At 36.0% G+C, this 11,781-nt stretch overlaps 1 protein-coding gene and 1 pseudogene across 1 annotated transcript in view; one reads left to right on the top strand and one right to left on the bottom strand.

Annotated features, from left to right (window-relative positions):
• The window catches only part of Il1rapl2 (interleukin 1 receptor accessory protein like 2), a 1,099,213-nt gene that overhangs the window by 824,268 nt on the left and 263,164 nt on the right, over nucleotides 1-11,781 (top strand). The window lies entirely within an intron of this gene.
• On the bottom strand, nucleotides 8,710-10,002 carry LOC114623647 (annotated as a pseudogene).

The raw sequence follows: 11,781 nt of genomic DNA, 5'->3' as shown, positions 1-11,781 counted from the left end.
CCGACTCTGTGTCTGCTCCAGTCCCAGGGACCAGGCAGGGGCCGAAGCCAGCCTGTTTTTCATAGTGAGTTCCAAGAAAGCCAGGGCTACATTGTGAGACCTTGTTTTGAAATGGCAAAAGTCAAACAAACAACAAAGCAATTTCCCCATCATATCTGCTTCTACTAAAATTGTCGGAAGTCTCCATAGAGACTGTTGGAAAACTGTAGAAGCAGAAAGCAGAAGGTAAAACTTAATGCAATAAAGGAGTAGAAGGCAAACATTTTTTAGGAAATTAATTAAGCTCCAAATTATGAAATTATTTGCTAAATAAAAATTAGTATTTTTGAAGCAATTTAGTTATCTAAGTATATACATTTTGTTCTTACTAGATGTCAAATGTGTTAAGTTCTGGAGAGGCAGAGGTGAATAAAAGGAGGTTTTTGCTATTTATAGGTTCTCAGTTCAATAGAGAAGGCAGGTGGATAATCACAATTTCAATGCAACATGAGAACAACTGAAACTGGAATAGAATCTGGTGACTGATCTTGTGGCAGAATCTCATGTATTTTCAGTGTTTGTTCAATATCCTTACATAGAACTGTACATATAAACACTAGATTTATAAGAAATAATTAAAAGTTACCAAGGGTAAAAGAATTAAAACCATAGCCTGGCCACTATTTACTTCAATGTGGTAAATATTAAAAATGGGTGATTAAGGGCCTCTTAGGTGGTAAAGTATTTGCCACACAATCAGGAGGACTTGAATTCTGATCCCTAGCATTCACACAACACCAAGTGTAATAACATGTACCTGTAACCCCAGTGTTAGTTTGGGGCATTAGGGACATATACAGTCAGTCATATGTCATAAAGTCCTAGTCCAACTTGCAAGATCTAGGCTCATTGAAAGTCACTGTCTCAAAAAGTAAGGTCAAGAGTGCTAATGATAACTGAAGCTGATCTTTGGCTACTACATATCCACTTATAACTGGCTTCATCTACATTGGGTGCATCTGTACACACACATGAACAGATACACAACACTCCAAAAGGGGGATCAATTTATTGCATACTTGAGTCAGTTTAATTTACCAGAATTACTCAACTCTTTCTAAACTTCACAAAGAATAACAAAACCAAAAGACATCAACTAATTTTTCTAAATCATGAAAGCAGAATAATTATCGATATGAAAAGCAATACATCATTATTTCATTAAATTATGATATCATTTGGTATCTGTAAAATGTGTACTATGATGAGAACAAAAATATGTATGATGATGATGATGATAAAGATTACTTTAATATTGAAGATGAAACTTGAGCCTCGCACATGCTATGCAAATATTTCTACCAGTAGCTATATTCCTACCCCTATGTTTCTGAGATTTCTCACTATCTAAAATCAATGTGATTTAGAAACTTCCTAAGTAGTCCAAACTGGGCCTGAAATAATGATTTCTGCCTCCCGAGTGTTTGAATTACAGGCATGGACTTCTTCTTTTTTTTTTTTTTCAAAAATATTAGTAGGACCAGATATCTATAAACTACTCCTGATGTGTCTGGGTTGTATCTTGAAAAAATACATTTATAAGGGAGCAAAAGTTTCTAATGGTTACTTTATGCCTAAGTCTATAAAGTATAAATAATACTTAAGGTTCTAAATGATGCAGAGATACCCTCTACCTCAACTGCAAGGACACTTAAGAGTAGTTCATATGTGAATGTGCTAGACACTTTCGTCAGGTTTCTAGACTTGTAGCTACAGTATAAAATAAAGTCATTTGTATGATATAAAATTGTACATGATATTCAGGTTTTAAGGGAGTATTTACAAAGTGTTCTTCCTTACTTAGTTCATGGTACAAAATTACATGTGGTAAAAATTATCGTTCTTTTTTATTTTTCATTCTCAGACATTTGAAAAACATCCATTAATTATTGAGTGTCATGGATTAGAAGATTGATCTACTAAAATATACTTCAGAATTGATGCTATTGCTGTCAATGGAGACAGAACAGGCTTTTTGGGGAATGATAACTGCCCTCATTGGACACACATTCATAAAAAGAATTAATTCCAACAATAGAAAGTTCATGTTTTTTTTTTAACTTATCTTTGCCTCTCATTTCTTATACAAATGATTTTTGTTAATATGTTATAATAGAGCTTTCTGGTCATTTTAAAATAAGGTCTTATAGACACCTCTCCAATATTACCTTGTGCCTCACAATCAGTTGTCAGGCAAGTTTATCACTTGGAAAAGGAATTCGAGCCTTAGTTTCAAAGGTGGAAAGCCAAAATGTCATTCTCTCACTACTTTCTGCTTTCTTACTATGTCAAATCATGGTAGATACTCACATAATTTCCATAAAGATGGTTATTCACATTTTGTCCAAAAATCTCTTGGAAAAAAAGAAGAGAGAGCAACGTAGTGCTGCCAGGATGATGGAATTAAATAAACAACATGCAGAGCATTAAAGGGACCATGGGTAAGTTGGTTGTTGCAAATTTGGCCTTACTACTTACAAGCTGCTTCGTAGCTTGGAAAAGTTTTATAATTACTCACAGACCATATTCATCATATAAACAATGAGCTATAGATATTTCTTCAAAAAAGTATACAAGAAAACATTTAATACACTAAAAGATGGATGCTATAATGAACAATCAACAAAGTATAAATCAAACAATATCAATATACATCTGCATGATAATTGTCACCAAATATGCTTTGGTTTAGTTTATAAATAGAGTACTAACCTGGGAGTAAGGCTAATGTATATTTAAATATTGCATATGATTATCAGACACTTCATTTCCATGAACAAGAAGAGCTCTGGTCCACTGAGGGCCTATATCAAACTGTTTAATTTTTTCATTAGTTGCAGATGTGTTTATAGTATACCCATTGCTATAATAGTAATTTTCCATTTATAGCCAAGATGTTTAATTACGTTTAACTTGTTGAAATGACAACCCTAGCGTATCTTGAGGCTTACGTAGTTGATGAGTTAGTAATATATGAAAAGTGTGAGCATGGTTTGTGATGGGGTCACAGATGAGAGGAGTCATTATTTAAAGCAGAGTTTCAAAACCTTCTTTTCTCAGTTATGGAAAAACTGAAAGTGTTCAAGAGGGAAAGAGACTCGTGCTAAGTAAGAGATTCAAGGAAGACGAAAGGTGAATTTTTTAATATTCACCTCATATTTACATAGTGTGTTTTTCCAAGGAACTCAAATAACTTTCAGGAACTATTTAACTGATTTCATTAATAGCTCTGTGAAGTAGGATTAGTATAATGTAACACTAACTATGGGCACATGAAATGATTAAAGCTTTTTATGATGCCCACAGACAGCTTAGCTGAACATATGCAAGAAAGATCAGCTGTATCACTAGCAAATCACTTATTATTAACCTGGTCCTTATGAGTCAGCTTAGACATTATCACCCTGCTACTATTATATATGTATGAATGCACTACAAAGATTATGTACTCAGTTCTCATCATGTATACTTTCCTGTACAATGAAGTAGTTTAATAACCTAAAAACAACTGTTTTCAAACGTGACCATTTTGTTTATCAAACAAAACAAACTATACCTGTAAACTTTTTATACTGGTTCTCCATGCCTCTGTTTTTGTTGTTGTTGTTGTTTCAAATGTTGGTTCCTAAGATTCCAGCTTTTACAACCTTCTGATGCATAAAGAACTCTTAAAAAGTAAAGTAAAAAAAATCAAGTAAGGTGGTAATAGGTTATAGTTTGCAATACATGAATTTTTACTTCCCTCTAATGTACAAAATTAGTTGAGTGACAGTTTTCATTTGTCAAGTGCAAGACCATGGTTATATCATTATATGACTCTTGTCTCTGCTAAACATTCTGTTTGACTTCCATTATATCTCTATATGCTGATAAATAATTCTATTACTCACTCATTTTCAGATATCTTTTCCAAGGAGATTATTTTAGTATAAGTAATCTACTCTTCATAGTGTTTCAAATCTACCCCCTTGTCTTAATTCCAACCTGAAGGAAAGAGTAATCTTTCTTATTCTTCAAGATTTTCAACACATATTATATTTAAATCTGAAAATAATGAAAATATTTTAAAAACCAAACATTACATCCAATCACTGAAAATCAATGATAATTCAAGGAAAAAAATGCATCGATGTTCTTCCCTTCTATTTCAAAATATCACATAACATTTTCCATCTAAGAGAGAGAAGTAGTCTTATAATTTAAAGTGTCTACCTGTGCTCTCATTTCTATCATATTCATGAGTTTTAATAGCAATAAATTATCCCATTCTGCACCTGTGCTTATTAGGATTCTCAGTAAATATACTAAATAGTCTCCCTCACTAACTAAATGAGGGTTCATAGATGACTGCAGTGTTTGGAATGAGCATTATCCCATAGGTACATGGGTTTCAAGTGGTTTGTGCTGTTTGTGGAGGCTTAGAAGGTGTGGCCTTGCTAGAGGAAGGTAAGCTTTGAGAGCTCAGCGCCTTCACTACTCTCTCTCTCTCTCTCTCTCTCTCTCTCTCTCTCTCTCTCCTCCCTCCCTCTCCCTCTCCCTCTCCCTCTCCCTCTCCCCCCCCCTCCTTTTTGGTTATGGTTCAGGTTGTAAGGATTCAGCATTGAGTTCCTGCTACCATGCCTGCTGCTTGCTACTATGATTGACTCTTTTCCCTCTGGAACCATAAGTCCAGATAGACTCTTACTTTTATGAGTTGTCTTGGCAATAGGGTTTTATAAAAGCAACTGAAAAGTAACTAATCCAATGATTAGTTGGAGTTGACATTGCAATATAGCAGAGTAAGAGGAACCATACAATTTCCCCCAACAAGAATGAACAGCTTAGTAATATACATCTTCACTTACAAACTTCTTCTTATGACAGTGAAATGTACCTACTTCTGCTACCAGAGCAAAAGTCGTAAATCACCCATATTCTATTACTCTATTCTATAACTTTTTCTAATTTTTTGTACTCTTTGGAATTTTCATATACTTTATCTGTACCATTGAATCACCTGAAAAACAATATGCATTCATTTCTTTGGTTTTTTTTCTTTTGTTGTTGAAAAGCCATCACTTTAATGTAAGCTTCTTCACCTATGCCTGATACACCCCTTGCATATTCTTTCATGCAGAAACTTAGTACTTCATATGCTCAAAGCCAACTGCAACTTGTATTTCACATTCACAAATTTCAAAGGTTCATCACTGGAGGGCTTAAATCTGATAGGCAAAAACGTGATATAAGGTATGTCTGAGATTCTTCTCACACTAACTTAAAACCTCCAAAAGAAGGTTAAAGAGCCTTCTGGTCTCCATCTGTGTCCCAGAGCTAAGGCTGTCCCATTACCCTCCTTACCTAAATCCTAGCCAGACAGAGTTGATCTCCTCAGGAGTACTGACACACCTAAAATTACAGGCTCACAGGACCACAGGAGGGACAAGCTCCAGTCAGAGACAGCAAGACCAACTAATACTAGAGATAACCAGATGGTGAGGGGCAAGGGCAAGAACCTAAGCAATAGAAACCAAGGCTACCTGGCATCATCAGAACCTAGTTCTCCCACCATAGGAAGTCCTGGAAACACACTGGAAAAGCAAGATCCAGATTTAAAATCACATCTCATTATGATGATTGAGGACTTTAAGAAGGACATAAATAACTCCTTTAAAGAAATACAGGAGAACACAGATAAACAAGTAGAAGTCCTTAAAGAGGAAACACAAAAATCCATTAAAGAATTACAGGAAAACACAATGAAAAAGGTGGAGGAAATGAACAAAACCATCCAGGATCTAAAAATGGAAATAAAAACAATAAAGAAATCACAAAGTGAAACAACTCTGGAGGTAGAAAACCTAGGAAAATGATCAGGAGTCATAGATGCAAGCATCACCAACAGAATATAAGAGATAGAAGAGAGAATCTCCGATGCAGAAGATACCATAGAAAATATTGACACAACAGTCAAAGAAAATGCAAAATGCAAAAAGCTACTAATCCAAAACATCCAGGAAATCTAGGACACCATGAGAAGACTAAACTTAAGGAAAATAGGTATAGAAGAGAGCAAAGATTCCCAACTTAAAGGGCCAGTAAATATCTTCAACAACATTATAGAAGAAAACTTCCCTAACCTAAAGAAAGAGATGCCCATGAAGATACAAGAAGCCTACAGAACTCCAAATAGAGTGGACCAGAAAAGAAATTCCTCCTGTTACATAATAGTCAAGACACAAAATGCAAAAAAAAACAAAGAAAGAATATTAAAAGAAGTAGGGATAAAATGTCAAGCAACAAATAAAGGCAGACCTATCAGAATTTCACCAGACTTCTCAACAGAGAATATCAAAGCTAGAAGATCCTTGGCAGATGTCATACAGCCCTAAAGAGAACACAAATGCCAGCCAAGACTACTATATCCAGCAAAACTCTCAATTACCATAGATGGAGAAACCAAGATATTCCATGTCAAAACCAAATTTACGCAATATCATTCCATAAATTCGGCCTTACAAAGGATAAAAAAAAAATGGAAAACTCCAACACAACGTGGGAAACTACACCCTATAAAAAGCGAGAAAGTAATCTTCTTTTAACAAACCCAAAAGAAGATGCCACACAAACATAATTCCACTTCTAACAACAAAAATAACAAGAAGCAATAATCACTATTCCTTAACATCTCTTAAAGCAATGGACTCAATTTCCCAATATAAAGACATAGACTAACAGACTGGATACATAAACAGGACCCAGCATTTTGCTGCATACAGGAAATTCACCTCAGTGACAAAGACAGACACTACCTCAGAGTAAAAGGCTGGGAAACAATTTTCCAAGCAAATGGTCCCAAGAAACAAGCTGGAGTAGCCACTCTAATATCAAATAAAATTGACTTTCAACTAAAAGTTATCAAAAAAGATAAGGAAGGACACTTAATAGTCATTAAAGGGAAAATCTACCAAGATGAACTCTCAAATCTGAACATCTCTGATCCAAACTCAAGGGCACCCACATTTATAAATGAAACTTTACTAAAGCTCAAAGTACACATTGCATCTCACACAATAATAGTGAGAAGCTTCAGCATCCACTCTCATTAATGGACAGATCATAGAAACAGAAACTAAACAGAGACACAGTGAAACTAATAGAAGTTATGAGCCAAATGGATTTAGTAGATATCTTTAGAACATTTCATCCTAAAACAAAAGCATATACCTTCTTAGCATCCCATGGTACCATCTCCAAATTGATCATGTAATTAGTCACAAAACAGGCCTCAACAGATACAAGAAGATTGAAATATTTCCATGCATCCTTATCAGATCACCACGGACTAAGTCTGGTCTTTAATAACAACAAATACAACAGACAGACCATATACTCATGGAAGCTGAACAATGCTCTACTCAATGATAACTTGGTCAATGAAGAAATGAAAAAAAGAAATTAAAGATTTTTTAGTATTTAATGAAAGATGAAGACAAAATATACCCAAAATTGTGAGACACAGTGAAAGCAGTACTAAACATAACTCTGAGTGATTCCAAAAAGAAACTGGAGAGAGCATACACTAGCAGTTTAACAGCACACCTGAAAGCTCTAGAACAAAAAGAAGCAATTATACCCAAGAGGAGTAGACAGCAGGAAAAAATTGAACCCATGGCTGAAATCAACCATGTAGAAACAAAAAGAACTATACAAAGAATCAACAAAACCAGGAGCTGGTTCTTTGTGAAAATAAACGAGATAGATAAACCCTTAGCCAGACTAACCAGAGGGCACAGAAATAGTATCCAAATTTACAAAGTCAGAAATGAAAAGGGAGACATAACATCAGAAACTGATAAATTTCAAAACATCATCAGATCCTACTACAAAACCTATACTCAATAAAACTTGAAAATCTGGATGAAATGGACAATTTTCTACACAGATAATAGGTACCAAAGTTAAATCAGGATCAGATAAACAATCTAAACAGTCCCATAATCCGTAAAGAAATAGAAGCAATCATTAAAAGTCTCCCAACTAAAAATGCCCAGGACCAGATGAGTTTAGTGCAGAATTCTATCAGACCTTCAAAGAAGACCCAATACCAATACTCTTCAAAGTATTCCACAAAATAGAAACAGAAAGAACACTACCCAATTCCTTCTATGATGCCACAAATACACTTATACCCAAACTACACAAAGATCCAACAAAGAAATAGAATTTCAGACCAATTTTCTTTATGAATATCAATGTGAGAATACTCAATAAAATTCTCGCAAACTGAATCCAAGAACACATCAAAACAATCATCTATCTTGATCAAGTAGGCTTTATCCCAGGAATGCAAGGATGGTTCAATATGCAGAAATTCATCAACATATTCCATTATATAAACAAACTCAAAGGAAAAAAACACCTGATCATCTCATTAGATACTGAGAAAACCAGGAAAGGGGATAACATGTGAAATGTAAATACATAAAATATCCAATAATAAAAGAAAAATAAGAGGTCAAGGAACACAGTAGGCCTGTAGCTGCATTACCAGCTGCTCACCTTGAGTGCTTAGATTTCTATCTCAAGTGTTATCCTCCCCACCATGGACAAGGGCTTGGGCACTCACCATTTTCCAGTAGTATTAAATACTCTGTGGTATGTCACTGAAGCTGGCCTGTGAGCTCCCCACTATTGCCGCTGTGGAACTAGGCCTTCCTCATAGCCCTTTGTCTTCAGGCCATTGAAGCTGAGCTCCTCATTTTGGTCAAAGGTGTGCTTGTACTACTCTTACCTTCATCTCCGGATCATCTTAGGGCACATACACGTTCTACAGGTTACTGTTTCCTGCTGGATCATTCATGATAAAGTGAGCCTTCATCTTGCCCTAGATGATATGGCCAAACTTGTAGCTAAACTCCTGTAGTTTCTCCAACTGGTCAAGATTCAAGGTGTTGTCCAGTGTTAATGGATTCTTGATTACCAATTCTAGGATGTCTTTCAGCAGTTCTTCTAGAGTGGTGAACTTGCCCCCAGGAACAGCCATTCATTCCCAGTTCAAATTTGAGCCCCAGGATTTCCATACTATAAGTATCAGACTTGAGGTCATGTCTGAGGGATCTGTGATGTGAAGGATGATCCTGGTACCCTAGGATTCTACCACTCCTCCATACTTCACCACATTATTCTGATGCCCACAATTCTCACAGTTGGTGGCCAATATGATAACCTTTCTAAGGTGGGAGAATTTAGACAAGCTTCATATTGGTCTGAGCTGGAGCATTGTACTCTGTGTAGTTTGTGATGAACTGGAGCACTTTGTTTCTAAGGTCTTTCTCGTCTGACTTTTCTGGTTCTTCTGCTTAAAGCTCCAGCATCTCAGCTTGCTGTGAGATCTGGCTGTAGTATGTGATCATGAAGTCATTTGCTTTAAGTCCTTTATTTAGTCCTTTATTTATGAAGTCATCAATTCTTTCTGTTATGGCACCTTCCATTGCCCATCCTGTGGCCTGGTCCAAGCCACAGATTGCATGACTGATCAGTCCTATAACAAGAGTCATTAGCTCCCTTCTAGCTGAAAGCTGGAACTTCAAAATACAGCTTGGGGATCCTTGTGGTGGCTGAGTCTGTCTTCACTGCTTCTCTGTTCATGTCCTGTTGGCCCATAAAAGTCAAGGGGTAGCACACTCCCCATTCCTGGATCCTGCCTGCTACTGGATCTCTGTGTTGTTCCAGCCACAGTGATCACAGAAAAAGGAGCTCGGGATTGATTGTGTCTCTGAAGAAGGCAAACTTGGTGAGCAGAAGTCTTGTCATGACATTCCAGAAAGTTCATGCACAGTGACAGGATTTTGATAGGCTGTTCCACATCCTTGGTGCTGAGGGACCAGAAGAAGAGCCCTATGGCTGCTGACCCAGCCTCAATGGACCAGAACCCCATGACAGCTCCTGGAGCCTGGGCTGCACAGCTCCACTGGCAGACATCTCCCCATGTCTTCAAGTGTTCATTTCTTAATTACTATTTCCTTTTTCTTTCAACTCTCTTGCTGTATATCTTACTTGTAAACAAAACTATCAGTCTCTCTTTCTGATATCTCTTCCTGTAAATCTAATATTCTGATTCTGTGTGAAGGCTTTGCAAGAGACTGATTTCTGTCTCTCAACACTGAATGTGAATGGAATCAACAGGCCCTTAAATGCTTAACTCTACAGACTGATACAAGAAGGATCAATAGGTTTCACATTCTTGGGGAAAAGCTGGCAAAGTTCTCTAACTGAAAAATGATAAACATAAGCCCATAGAAGACAAAAAAAAAATGATTGGATGGTGAAAATCTTAAAAGGCCCTAAGACTTTCTTGCTGGACTGGGGAATGCAGGTCTTTCTTCAGTTCTGGTCTGTAAACATTGTGCATTCCAATGCACAATGTTATAAGGCACATGGACAAACAAAGACATATGACCTAATCAGAATAATCAAATAAATCTCTGTAAGCTGGATCTGAATAAATGGATATATAGGAATTAAATGTAAAAGAATTAAAATGATCATTGAGATACTGAATGAACACAGGTAAATTTACTGCTAGTAAGAATGGGTACAGGTTTATATTACCAAAATGCAAGAGGCAATAGTGGGAAAAATCAGTCAGAAAACAATAAAGTAATAGTAATAAGACATTCTTATGGGTAATCATCTCTAGTCCGAATATAAGAATATGCTAACTTACAATTTCACAGGCTCATGTTCCAAAGTAATGTAGCTGAATAAGTAATTGGTGTATTTTAGGTTGTGACCTTTTCAAAACCCCATACAGATTTCTTTAGTGGCTACATTCATTTGCCAGTAGCATATACAGATGCTTTCCCCCCATATCCTCACATAGATGGAAAGAGAAAGGAAAATATTATGTATAATAATCAAAGTAAAACATGGCTGATCCTAGATGTCAGAGAAAATATATTTTAGCTCAGAAAATGTCATTGACCCAAGGAAGGATATTGTATAACAGTAAAATTGTTATTTCTCTAGTCCTACATGGTAGTTATAAATACATATGAACACAAGTTCCAAACAATGAAACATAGAAAACCAATGCTGGTGAAGCTGAAAGAGAACTCAGATTCATTTTCAATAATGCATAGAACACTGAAACAGAAAAACAAAAAAAAAAACTTTTCCTTCACCTTCACATTTATTTTCTCTTTCCTTCTATGTGCACACTTAAATCAAATGTGAGTCTTTTATAGACAGCATACATTGGTATCTATTTTTATTTTCACACAGTTTGTAGTTCTGGGGATTTAACCAAGGGCCTTATGTGTGCTAAGCAAAATTTCTACCTCTGAGCTCAATCAATAACTCAATGTATTTTTTTCCTGAGTCCATTCAACTGTTCTATATACTTAAAGCAGTTTAATTAACCTTAAAATTTTAATTAACTTCTTGGTTGTCTACAGAATAATGGGTTTCATAATGACATATCTAAACATGAATACCACTACACTTTCTTTTTTTATATTGGTCCCCTCTCTTGTTTCGTTTCTTTCTCTTGCTGGTCCAAATACTTTTTCCTGTTTTCACGGCCTCTCTCTCTTCCTCAATCTCTCTCTGTCTCTCTCTTGAACTCTTTCTCCTTAAAACACACATGCACACATACACACACATACATAACATACCCACCCCCCAACTCCCCCACACACACACTCAGAGAGAGAGAGAGAGAGAGAGAGAGAGAGAGAGAGAGAGAGAGAGAGAGAGAGA

Source organism: Grammomys surdaster, unplaced genomic scaffold, assembly GCF_004785775.1.
Source record: "Grammomys surdaster isolate TR1022 unplaced genomic scaffold, NIH_TR_1.0 200, whole genome shotgun sequence".
Taxonomy (NCBI): Eukaryota; Metazoa; Chordata; class Mammalia; order Rodentia; family Muridae; genus Grammomys; species Grammomys surdaster.
This window is presented reverse-complemented; position numbering and strand designations above follow the sequence as displayed.